This window comes from Oryctolagus cuniculus, chromosome 12, assembly GCF_964237555.1.
Source record: "Oryctolagus cuniculus chromosome 12, mOryCun1.1, whole genome shotgun sequence".
Taxonomy (NCBI): Eukaryota; Metazoa; Chordata; class Mammalia; order Lagomorpha; family Leporidae; genus Oryctolagus; species Oryctolagus cuniculus.
Window position 1 is genome coordinate 6,458,874 of NC_091443.1, and position 13,428 is coordinate 6,472,301.

Here is a 13,428-nt window from a genome sequence, read left to right on the forward strand (position 1 = left end):
TACATTAGCAGGGAGCTGCACCAGAAATGGTACAGCTGGGACTCAAACTAGTATCTTTATAGGCTAGCATTGCAGGTGGTGGCTTAACCCACTATGCCATGATGCCAACCCTATATTATCACTAATTATTGAGTTCAACACTTACCCACTAACCTTTCACTTTAGACCCCATTCAAAGTGCATGATACATAAAAAAAAAAAAAACAAAAATTTTCTAGTGGACAATTTTAGAACAAGAAATCCTGGTGATGTGTTTAAGAGATTTCCAGTACTCAATATACTGCTTTGGGGCCAATGCACAGTCCCTTGGGCTTCCTTCCTTTCCTGCTGCTCCTTTGCATTGTGGCATCAGCTGGGGACGAGTGCACTTGATTTTACCTCTTGTCTTCCACACTCCCCGGAGTCTCTGTTATAGAATGCTTATCCATTGAGCATCTGTCCCATTTGGCCTTTCTGGAGCAATATTCTTGAATTTCTGCTAGAATTTATGGACTTAGACATTTACTTCTTGCCTCCAAATACAGCTAACTGTATCCTTCTCCCATCCAACCTCCAACCCCTCTTTCTCTCTCTCTAAGCTCCATCCAGGTCTCCCACGTGGGTGGCAGGGGCTCAAACACTTGGGCCATTTTCTGTTGCTTTTCATTAGCAGGGAGCTGGATCAGAAGTGGAGCAGCTGGGACTTGAACCAGCACCCATAAGGGATGCGAGCATGGCGAGTGAAGATTTTACCTGCTGCACTACAGCACTGCCCCCACTCCCCCTCTTCTGTGGTAAAGAGCAAGAAGCTCTTTGAAAGGCTCACCCTCAAGCATGACTAGGACCTCCAGAGCTTCTGTGGTAAGCATATGATGACCCAGCTGGCAACTACATCCCCCAGTGGTCTTTCACAGCTCGATATGCACACATAAGTGATGGAGTAGGAAGAGAAGTGACATCATTTCCTTGTGCGGGCCCTCAGACATCGTCCCTACCCTCCTCTGAGTTTTGATTTCTCTTCCTAAGAGCTGCATAACCAAAGTGGCAGCTGGTCCTGTCTCTCTAGGGTGAAGTTGGGACATTTTTTGACCATGTGAGCTGGGGCAGACATCTAGAAATTTGATTTATTTTTAAGCAAACTTTTCAACCAATTTTTCTAATTTTAATGTCCCAGTTCCCCCACCTTCATTGTGTTTCAGAGAAACCTGTGGTTCCACCCTGCTTGAAACTCTTGAAATTCTTCCATGTAATGCATATTGGTTCACAAGTTCCCCCATGCTTGGCTGCTATTTATTTTTCTGGGACCTGCTAATCCATTTGCCAGTCTTTCACTTGTTTCCCAGCCCCAAATGTTTTTCTGCTTTAATATCATCTTTCATTCTCTGTTTTTATATGTAGGCATATATATTTTAAAAATCCTCTTCTAGGGGCTGGTGCTGTGGCGTAGAGGGTAAAGCTGCCTCCTGCAGTGCCAGAATTCCATATGCATGCTGGTTCGAGTCCCTGCTGCTCCTCTTTTGATCCAGCTCTCTGCTATGGCCTGGGAAAGCAGTAAAAGATGGCCCAAGTGCTTGGGCCCCTGCACCTTCATGGGAGATCTGGAAGACACTCCTGGTTTCTGGCTTCAGATCAGTGCAGCTCTGGCCACTGTGGCCATTTGGGGAATGAACCAGTAGATGGAATACCTTTCTCTCTCTGTCTCTGCCTCACTGTACCTCTGCCTTTCAAATTAATAAATAATTTTTTTAAAAAATTCCTTTTTTAGAATATGGTGGTTTTGGGGATACCAGGAGATGCAGAGAGCCCCCAAGGCCACTGGGCTCTGGAGGTCCTAGTCATGCTTGAGGGTGAGCCTTTCAAAGAGATTCTTGCCCAGCGCAGCCTAGGCAGATGGTGGTCAAGTTGTCACCCATCTTCTTTTTTTTATTTTTTATTTATTTCTTTTTTTAATTTTTTGACAGGCAGAGTGGACAATGAGAGAGAGAGACAGAGAGAAAGGTCTTCCTTTGCCGTTGGTTAACCCTCCAATGGCCGCCGCGGCTGGCGCACCGCGCTGATCCGATGGCAGGAGCCAGGTACTTCTCCTGGTCTCCCATGGGGTGCAGGGCCCAAGGACTTGGGCCATCCTCCACTGCACTCCCTGGCCACAGCAGAGAGCTGGCCTGGAAGAGGAGCAACCGGGACAGAATCCAGCGCCCCGACAGGGACTAGAACCCAGTGTGCCGGCGCCGCAAGGCGGAGGATTAGCCTAGTGAACCACGGTGCCTGCCATCACCCATCTTCTTAAGGAGTTTCACCTTCTCATCCAGGAAGTGGTTCTCCAGGTCTCTGTGGGCAGAACCCAAGGCATGAAGATCCAAGAGGGCCTGGTTCAGGTTCTTCTCCAGGGCCAAGGTGGCTCCCATGGCATTGAGGGTTTTACCCCACTCATCTCGAGATGGCTTCTGCATGTCCTGGAAGAGGGCGCTGCCTCCGTGCTGGCCTTCAGGAGACGCTTGCCGGCCTCGAGCTTCTGGAAGAAGTGGCCCACGCCCTCCAGAGCCACATCGTCGGATCGAAATGGAAGCCCAGAGAGAGGTGGGTGTAGAAAGCCGGCAGATGCAAATTACCAGTCTCCACCTCAGTGGAATAATTCTGGGAGGGCGTGGTTGGTCAGCGGTGAGGAGATGACCACAGAACCGCTGTGGGCTGGTCCCAGAAGCAGGAGGTGGCTGAGAAGCGGTCCCGGAGGTTCTAGTTGGAGAGGAGATTGGAAGGCGGTCCAAGCCTGTGAGAGAGTCCCCAGGCCTGTTCCGTTCCAACACTGTTGAAGCAGTACACAGATCCACGGGTCTGCCGACGCGTTGCTTTGTTAGCTTTTTGCTGTATTATAATTGTAAATAGTTCACTGTTTCTAAAGTTTAAAGCATACATTGGTTTCTTAATGAAAGCAAAGCTATTTGAAAGTATAAACTTTCCAGCTTGTGTTCTGTTTCCCTCTTTCTGCTTTAGAGACGAGAACTTGGAGGAAGATTATTACATCACTGCAATCTGCAGTCTGGAATTTGGAAGGAAGAATGGTGTTTTATCCTTGTCCTGGAGAGCACTTCATTTCGATTCCTCATTGCATCTGAACAGCTCACTCCACCCTTGTGACCATGGCATATGCATCTACAAAACAGATGGGATTTGGGTTGCCATCCTCGAGTGTGGGACCAGGTGAAACGAGAACTGGGAGCCCCATAATCAAGTCAGGTTCCGGGAGTCTTGTCAACTTCTCCAGTGAGATAAAGAACCACAGATTCAACAACACATGACCCCTCTCTGCACGAGCTACATGTAATGGAGCCTTCTCCAAAGACAACCCAGTGTTTGGGATGTTGTATGGCACAGGCGTTAGGTGGGGTGGCCATCGGTCCTCTTGGTGATGACTACTTGTGTGGGATAGTTTAGGGGAGCTATTAGAGGGTGACCAATCTCAGCTTCCATGAAGGGAAGAGATACCACTTGCTACCTGAGCGCCACAGCATTACATGGGAGAAGACTGAATTCTTCTAATTCCTGAACACAGATTAAAGTGGTCCACAGGGACCACAGGTTCTCCTTTCCAGGTTTCTACCATCTCTCCTGACATCCTGGACAGTGGGCCCCTGCACTTTGGGTGATGGTCATGCCTCCTAATCAGAGAGAGGAACGTAAATCATTACTGTGCTGTATATTGTATGTATTTCAGTTAGGTTTTCCAGATCCCTGAGTCTTCATTTTCACACCTAGTAAACGAGGCTAATACTGCCTACATTGAGTAGCTTGTTGTCCAAAGACCTGGGGAGAAGGAAGTTAGTGCACTGGCATGACTAGTGCAGTGCCAGGCAGCTAACACTGCTGTCAGTGGAGCAAACATAAGGCTGGAATCTTCCTGTTCAGCAGACACTCATTTGCAGGCACTTCTACCTGCTCACAGTCCTGCCCTGAACCTCAAAGAGAAATCAGCCAGAACTCTAAGGCAGCAAATGATTTGAGCCTCAGAGACAGCTGAGGATTCTTGAGCTGAGTTGAAAGTGCACATTCATTAGCTTTGGAGGGATAAAGACCCGTTCCATCAGAGCATACTGCATTCTCGGTGACAAAGAGCTCTCTTCACCAGGCTTGGCCCTCCAAATCCAAGAGTTATGATTTTTATTTTACAGGTATAGGAAAAACAATAACAACAACAACAACAAAATTGATACTTGAAATCACATCGTTATATATAATGAAAAAAAAAAAAACCTAGTTCAAAGAGGAGACCATGGGTTGGTGTTGAGGCACGGCAGGTTAAGCCAATTCCTGTGACACCAGCATCCCAAGTAGGTACTAGTTCAAGTTTCAGCTGCTCCACATCTGGTTCAGTAACCTGCCAGTTTACCTGGGAAAATAGTAGAAGACTGCCCAAGTTCTTGGGCCCCTGCACGCATGTGGGAAACCAAGACGGAGTTCCTGGTTCCTGGCTTTGGCCTGGCCCAGCCCTAGTCATTGTGGCCATCTGGGGAGTGAACCAGTGGATGGAAGCTTTCTCTGTCCCTCCCTGTCTTTGTCTCTCTATCTCTCTGCTTTTCAAATATGTGACTCAATCAATTAATCAATCTACTTTTAAAATTGAGGTCAAAATATTGACCAGAAGCATTTTATTTTGTGCATGAGGTCTCTGCATATTTGGAGTGGTTAAGAGAATGTCTTAGGACAGGCAGAGGTAAAGTATGTTGCAATAATTCATTCTGCTCCCAGGAAGAAAGATCTGTTCAGCACAGAGGTCTTGTTTTTATTATTTCTTATAACTCAAGCTACTTGGAAGTAAGTATTACATGAAAGTAAAGTGGGAAACTGTCATTTTGTGGGTCTTTTTAAAGAAATAATGTTTTAATTATTGAATGATAGTATTTGAAAAGGGATTTTATATGTCTTTTTTAAAAAGATTATTTTATTTATTTAAAAGGCAGAATTTCAAAATGAGAGGGAGAGAAAAAAGAGAGAGAGGAAGAGATTTTTCCATTCACTGATTCACTCTCCAAATGGCCACAATGGCTGGGGCTGGGCCAGGCTGAAGCCAGGAGCCGGCACCTCCATCTGAGTCTCCCACATGGTTGTCAGGGGTCCAAACATTTGGGTGTCTTCAGCTGCTTCCCAAAGTGCATTAGCAGGGAGCTGGATTGGAGGTGGAGCAGCCAGGACTTGGACTGGCGCCCATATGAGATACCAGCATTGCAGGTGGCAGCCTAACCCATTCCACCACAATAGCAGTCGCTTATGTCTTTTACTTACATCAGCCCACTTACAAATGGGGGAAATAGACTTTAAATTTGATATAGAAGGGAAAATTGCATTTAAAAAGATAATTTTCTCAAATTTTTCACAGACTGCTCAAGAATATGGAGACTCATACAAGCTTGGTGAAAAAAGTGAACTAAGATAATATGATTCCAATTTTCTGAAGAGTCAGCATGCACACATGAGCATAGGACAATAATCTGAGTTTATGCAGCAAAATGTCAACAATATCTCTGTAAATATTTTGTTTTTCATATGTTTTTATGTTTGTCCTACTTTCTGTAAGAAATTCATTTTTCCTTTACAGTCAAGAAAACAATACCTTTATAAGAAGATTTTCTCTTGGTGTTTAAATAAATCTCATCTTAGTCCATTCCTGCTACTGTAACAAAGTGCCACTGCTGGGTCACTGATGAAGAATAGAAATCTATTTGTCATAGTGCCAGAGGCTGGGAAGTTCAAGATCCAGGGGCCTGCAAGCTCAATGTCTGGTAAAGGCTCCTCCCTTGCTCCCAATATGGCGCCTTGTGCGTCTTTTGGAGAGGACGATGGCTGTGCCCTCACAGGGGTGTTCATCTTATTCACCAGGGCAGAACCCTCAAGACCTCATCACTTCCCCAAAGACCCCACTCTTAATACCACAGCATTGGGGATTACATTTCAACAAGAATTTTGGAGGGACACAAACATTCAGTGCATAGAAATCATCAAACATTATTTTTCCATTTAAAATTGCATGCTGATTTTTATTAAGCATTTCCCCAAAGCCATTACAAGGTTTCCTCTGCTTTCACAAACTTTTCTTGATAATATCTACTCAATTCAATTATTCCTGATTTCTTTCTTTCTTTCTTTCTTTCTTTCTTTCTTTCTTTCGTTCGTTCGTTCTTTCTTTCTTTCTTTCTTTCTTTCTTTCTTTCTTTCTTTCTTTCTTTTACAAAAGACTTATTTATTTATTTGAATGGCAGAGTTACAGAGAGAGAGAAGGAGAGACAGAGAGAGAAATCTTTCATTTGCAGGTTCACTCCCCAAATGGCCACAATGACCAGGGTTGGGCCAGGCCAAAGCCGGGGGCCAGGAGCTTCATCTAGGTCTCCCACATGTGTGCAGGAGCCCAAGGACTTAAGCCAACTTCTGCTGCTTTCCCACGCACATTAGCAGGGAGCAGCAGGGACTTGAACTGGCATTCATTTGAGATGCTGGCTCTGCAGGCTGTGGCTTAACCCACCTAGCCACAATGTTGGACCCTACTGCATTCTTAAAAAAAAAATAAAAGTTAACTAAACCTAAATCAACATAGAAACATCCTATTGAAACAGATCACAAACTTTATTTTATTCTTTTCATAACAGTCTTTTTTTAACTTTTATTTAATAAATATAAATTTCTAAGGTACAGCTTTTGGATTACAGTGGCTTTTCCCCCCCATAACTTCCCTCCCACCCACAACCCTCCCATCTCCCACTCCCTCTCCCATTCCATTCGCATCAAGATTCATTTTCAATTACCTTTATATACAGAAGATCAATTTCGTATATATTAAGTAAAGATTTCAACAGTTTGCACCCACACAGAAACACAAAGTGTAAAGTACTGTTTCAGTACTAGTAATAGCATTAGTTTACATTGTACAACACATTAAGGACAGAGATCCTACATTGGGAGTAAGTGCACTGTGACTCCTGTTGTTGACTTAACAACTGACCCTTGTTTATGGTGTCAGTAATCACGCTAGGCTCTTATCATGGGTTGCCAAGGCTATGGAAGCCTTTTGAGTTTGCCAACTCTGATCTTATTTAGGCAAGGTCATAGTCAAAGTGGAAGTTCTCTCCTCCCTTCAGAGAAAGGTACCTCCTTCTTTGATGGCCCGTTCTTTCTACTGGGATCTCACTCACAGAGATCTTTCATTTAGGTTTTTTTTTCCCCCTTGGCTTTTTTTTGTCTTGGTTTTTCCATGCCTAAAATGCTCTCATGGGCTTTTTAGCCAGATCTGAATGCCAATGGAAATTCTGGCATCCGTTACTGCAAACTGGTCCACAATCATAGTGATATAATTTTCTACATTCCCACATGATGCTGCTGACTTCATTGCCTGTGTTCTGGAAGCTTCAGGGAAATCTTTGCAGTGTTGACTTTGTTATTCAAGAGTAGTGGGAAATCCTCCTAGTTCAACAATCTCTTCTTCATACAAAATGTAAATGAATGCTGACAAGCCTCCTGAGGCAGCAGTCAGGAACTTCACTCACTTCAGAAGGACTCACTTATGTCGCTCCCCCTCTTCGTGGAGGAACGACACTAAACCCTGCCTAGGCTTCATATCCGAGTCACGGCACCATTACGCCTCCTAAGCTTCATATCCGAGTCATGGCACCATTATGTCGCTCCCCGTCTTCGTGGAGGAACGACACAGGACCCTGCGCTGTTCTTTTGTCTGCTCGGCCCTCCCCGGGTTTGCTGCTGGTTCTTCCCGGGTTGGCTACCGTCCCTTCCACCTCCGTGGAAGGGCGGTTCCCCCTGCCACCTTCCCCACTTCCGCGGGGGAGTGGCACACCGCCGGTCGGCTCTCTCGGGGGCTGCACAGGTGTTCCTTCAGATAGATGTTCCTGGTGCATGTTGTCTCTCTCCTCCTTTATAGTCCTCTTCCACCAATCCCAACTCTGCTACCCACACGCCGAGTACGCTGCTCTCCTGTAATCAGGAGCAGGTCCTGCTGTTTATTGGTTGAACTGGAGGCAGCTGGGTAGAAGTTGTTACTCCCTTCTCAGAGCCATATTGTGGGAGAGCAGATGCATAGAATAAGTCTTAATTCCAGTAACTTAGTCTAGTCCGAGTTGCTCCCAGTTGCTCCCCACACACTTATCCATTATCAGCACTGAATATGGTGATTCAAAGCTGGAATTAATGATTTCTCAAAATGAGCTCCTCAGTAGCCCATGCTGTTTCAGTCTTTTTTCGACTTACTTTTATGGAAACATCTCTGGTTCCAATCCTAGAAGCCCTGAGTTGGGTTCTAGTTTCCCCATAAATAACAATAGGAACTTGTTTGAGTTGTTTAATTTCCCTGGCTAGCCAATGATAAAGTGTCAAATGATCCCAAAGCATTTCGTTAAAAAAAGTTTATACTTACATTTTTCATTTTTGTATGGAATTATCAATTCTAATTAAAGTACTTTGGCCGGCACCCCGGCTCACTAGGCTAATCCTCCACCTTGCAGTGCCAGCACACTGGGTTCTAGTCCTGGTCGGGGCGCTGGATTCTGTCCTGGTTGCCCCTCTTCCAGGCCAGCTCTCTGCTATGGCCTGGGAGTGCAGTGGAGGATGGCCCAAGTCCTTGGGCTCTGCACCCCATGGGAGACCAGGAGAAGTACCTGGCTCCTGCCATCGGATCAGCGCGGTGCGCCGGCCGCGGCGGCCATTGGAGGGTGAACCAACGGCAAAAAAGGAAGACCTTTCTCTCTGTCTCTCTCTCTCTGTCCACTCTGCCTGTCAAAAAAAAAAAAAAAGTACTTTAAGTAGTATGCTTCCAAATTAGAACACTTTAAGTGGTGTTTACTCTCTCCTTCTCCCCTTTTCTCACATAATGTGCACATACGCATACCCCTTTTTCTTCTTTTGTTACTGAATACTCAACTCTAGGGAGACATAAGCTTCTACTTACTACTAATAGTGACCTTGGGTGGAGGGATGAAGAACCAGATGGAAAATTCAGATAAGCACTGGATCCATCTAAATGAGAAACAGAGCAAAAACCAAACTGTGTCTTTGTCAAGTACAAGAGGACTGGTTCAGTTCATCTGTTTCAACTGCTTCCGCATAGACATCAAGGCCACCGTCATGGACTCAGCACAATGGGAAAAGGGGATGAGGGGACACCCAATTCCTGCCTGGTTGCTTTATTGACTGTGTTTGCCCATTTTCCCAATTTGTAGAAAGGCATTGTATGGATTAGTGAGAGTGGTGGTAGAATCAGTGTAAGCAAAAGTTATTATGAATAAGTATTGAATCACTGAGCAAGAGTTGTAGGTGTGTGTTGAATGTGTGTGTGACTGTGTTAAAAACAGGTCACTAAATGCCTAAATTATAGCAAGGGTTGAATGTAGACCAAGTTGGTAACTAGAAATTCTGAAGGAAAAGTGGACCTTCTTTCTAAGATGATCCTATCAGTGATGATGCCTGCTTGAGTGACTTGATGGATCTTGTGAAACCAGAGCAGCCTTAAACAGAACTTGCAATGTCTTCTTTCAGTCTCCCCACTCGCTTAACCACAAATAGATGGAACTCCCTATTGAAGCAATAGAGTGTTGTGTAGCGGATGAAGCTGCCGCATGTAACGTTGGAATCCCATATTGGAATGCAGGTTAGCGTTCTGGTTGCTGTGCTTCCGATCTAGCTCCCTGCTAATGGGTCTGGAAAAGTGGTGGATAATGGCTCAAGTGCTTGGGTTCCTGCCACTCATGTGGGAGACACAGATGGTGTTCCTGGCTCCTGCCTTTGGCTGGGCCTAGCCTGGGTCACTGTGGCCATTTGGGGAGTGACTCCTGTGGGCATTTAGGGAATGAATCAGAGGATGGGAGATCTCTCTTTCTCTCTCTCTCCTCCTACCCTCTTAGTCTCCTTCTCTGTCACTCTGCCTTTCAAGTAAATACACAAATCTTCTGCAGTCTGTTAATGTGGTGTATCACATTGATTGTCTTGCGCACATTAAACCATCCCTGCATACCAGGGATGAATCCCACTTGGTCTGGGTGGATGATCTTTCTGATGTGTTGTTGCATTCTATTGGCGAGAATTTTATTGAGGATTTTTGCATCTATGTTCATCAGGGATATTGGTCTGTAATTCTCTTTCAGTGCTGCATCTTTTTCCGGCTTAGGAATTAAGGTGATGCTGGCTTCATAGAAAGAATTTGGGAGGACTCCCTCTTCTTCGATTGTTCTGAATAGTTTGAGAAGAATTGGAGTTAGTTCTTCTTTAAACGTCTGGTAGAATTCAGCAGTGAATCCATCTGGTCCTGGACTTTTCTTTGTTGGGAGGGCCTTTATTACTGTTTCAATTTCTGTCTCAGTTATGGGTCTGTTTAGGTTTTCGATGTCTTCCTGGTTCAATTTAGGCAGGTTGCATGTGTCCAGGAATCTATCCATTTCTGATAGGTTTCCCTGTTTGCTGGCATACAAGTCCTTGTAGTAATTTCTGATGATTCTTTTTATTTCTGTGGTGTCTGTTGTTACATTTCCTTTTTCATCTCTGATTTTATTGATTTGGGTCTTTTCTCTTCTTTTTTTAGTTAGTTGGGCCAATGGGGTGTCAATTTTGTTTATTTTTTCAAAAAACCAGCTCCTCGTTTGGCTGATTTTTTGGCATGTTTTTCTTGATTCAATCCTGTTGATTTCTTCTCTGATTTTAATTATTTCTCTTCTCCTACTAGATTTGGGTCTGATTTGCTGTAGGTTTTCTAGATCCTTGAGGTGAATTGAAAGCTCATCTATTTGGTGTCTTTCCAATTTCTTGATGTAGGCACCTATTGATATAAACTTTCCTCTTAACACTGCTTTTGCTGTGTCCCATAAGTTTTGGTATGTTGTGCTGTTATCCTCATTTACTTCCAGAAAGTTTTTGATTTCTCTTTTGATTTCTTCTATGACCCATTGTTGATTCAGGAGCATGTTGTTCAATCTCCATGTGTTTGCGTATGCTCTAGGGATTCCTGAGTTGGTAATTTCCAACTTCATTCCTTTATGGTCTGAGAAGCTGCATGGTATGATTCTAATTCTTTTGAACTTGCTGAGACTCGCTTTATGGCCTAGTATGTGGTCAATCCTAGAGAAGCTTCCATGTACTGCTGAGAAGAATGTATAATCTTTAGCTGTAGGATTGAAAGTTCTGTATATATCTGTTAGATCCATTTGGGCTATAGTGTCGTTTAAATCTACTGTATCCTTGTTGATCTTCTGACCGGATGATCTGTCTATTTCTGAGAGTGGAGTATTGAAGTCCCCCAGTACTACTGTATTGGGGTCTAAGTCTCCCTTTAAGTCCGTTAATAAATCTTTTAGATAAACTGGTGCCCTGTAGTTAGGTGCATATACATTGATAATTGTTATATCTTCCTGTTGAATTGATCCCTTAATCATGATATAGTGTCCCTCTTTGTCTCTCTTAACAGTTTTTGTGGTAAAGTTTATGTTGTCCGATATTAAGATGGCTACGCCCGCTCTTTTTTCATTTCTGTTGGCATGGTATATCTTTTTCCAGCCTTTCACTTTCAGTCTGTATGGATCTTTGTTGGAAAGATGTGTTTCTTGTAAGCAGCAAATAGATGGGTTTTGTTCCTTAACCCAATCAGCCAATCGGTGTCTTTTAACTGGACAGTTCAGGCCATTCACGTTCAAAGTGACTAATGATAAGTGGTAACTTTGCCCTGCCATTTGCCAAAGATAAGTTCTAATATATGCTTTGAATTCCCTGTGATCTTTTGCTGTGAGGTTTCCTTCCTTGGTTTCCTTCCTTTACCTTCTTTCATATTGATGACCGTGTTTCTGTGTTTCTGTGTGTAACACATCTTTAAGCATCTTTTGCAGGGCTGGACGAGTGGCAACAAATTCTTTCAATTTCTGTTTGCAATGAAAAGTCTTTATTTCACCTTCATTCACAAATGATAGCTTTGCAGGATATAATATTCTGGGCTGGCAGTTGTTCTCTCTTAGTACCTGGGCTATATCTCGCCATTCCCTCCTAGCTTTTAGAGTTTCTGATGAGAAGTCAGCTGTGAGTCTGATTGGAGATCCTCTGAGAGTAATCTGACGTTTCTCTCTTGCACATTTTAGGATCTTTTCTTTATGTTTCACTGTGGAGAGTTTAATTACAACGTGTCGTGGTGAGGATCTCTTTTGGTCGTGTTTATTAGGGGTTCTGTGGGCTTCCTGTACTAGGATTTCTCTGTCCTTCTCCAAACCTGGGAAATTTTCTGCTAATATCTCACTAAAAAGGCCTTCTAATCCTTTCTCCCTCTCCATGCCTTCAGGAACTCCTAGAACCCGAATGTTGGGTTTTTTAATAGTATCCTGAAGATTCCCGACAATATGTTTCAGATTTCTAATTTCCTCTTCTTTTCTTTGGTCTGACTGTATCCTTTCCTGTTCTCTGTCTTCTAAGTCCGATATTCTCTCTTCTGCTTCACCCATTCTGTTTGTAAGGCTCTCTATTGTGTTTTTCATTTGATCTATTGAATTCTTCACTTCAGTCACTATCACAGTTTCCTGTTGTACTAGTTGTTTCGTTTCATTTTGATTCCTCCTTAATATTTCATTTTCACGAGAGAGATTTTCTATCTTGTCCATTAAGGATTTGTGTAGTTCCAGAATTTGTTTTTGAGAACTTCTTAATGTTCTTATCAATTTTTTGAGATCTGCTTCTTGCATTTCTTCTATGTCATCATCTTCATAATCTTGAATTGGGGTGTCTTTTTCATTTGAGGGCGTCATGGTGACTTCCTTGTTTTTATTACCTCGGTTTTATCAGAAAGATCATCCACCCAGACCAAGTGGGATTTATCCCTGGTATGCAGGGATGGTTTAATGTGCGCAAGACAATCAATGTGATACACCACATTAACAGACTGCAGAAGAAAAACCATATGATTATCTCAATAGATGCCGAGAAAGCATTTGATAAAATACAACACCCGTTCATGATGAAAACTCTAAGCAAACTGGGTTTGGAAGGAACATTCCTCAATACAATCAAAGCAATCTATGAAAAACCCACAGCCAACATCCTATTGAATGGGGAAAAGTTGGAAGCATTTCCACTGAGATCTGGAACCAGACAGGGATGCCCACTCTCACCACTGCTATTCAATATAGTTCTGGAGGTTCTAGCCAGAGCTATTAGGCAAGAAAAAGAAATTAAAGGGATACAAATTGGGAAGGAAGAGCTCAAACTATCCCTCTTTGCAGATGACATGATTCTTTATTTAGAGGACCCAAAGAACTCTACTAAGAGACTATTGGAACTCATAGAAGAGTTTGGCAAAGTAGCAGGGTATAAAATCAATGCACAAAAATCAACAGCCTTTGTATACACAGACAATGCCATGGCTGAGGAAGAACTTCTAAGATCAATCCCATTCACAATAGCTAGAAAAACAATCAAATACCTTGGAATAAA

General features: G+C 43.5%; 1 long non-coding RNA gene across 2 annotated transcripts in view; it reads left to right on the forward strand.

Moving 5' to 3' along the window:
- Positions 1 to 4,226, forward strand: part of LOC138844525 (uncharacterized) — an 83,216-nt gene extending 78,990 nt beyond the window's left edge. Inside the window, exons 1-3 of one of the 2 annotated variants that reach the window (XR_011380428.1) lie at positions 653 to 840; positions 2,289 to 2,556; positions 2,971 to 4,223. This is a non-coding gene — a long non-coding RNA (uncharacterized lncRNA). Of the gene's footprint in view, positions 1 to 652; positions 841 to 1,940; positions 2,557 to 2,970 lie in introns of those variants that run through there. The other variant, XR_011380429.1, reaches the window with a different exon arrangement.
- The last annotated feature ends 9,202 nt before the right edge of the window (positions 4,227 to 13,428 follow it).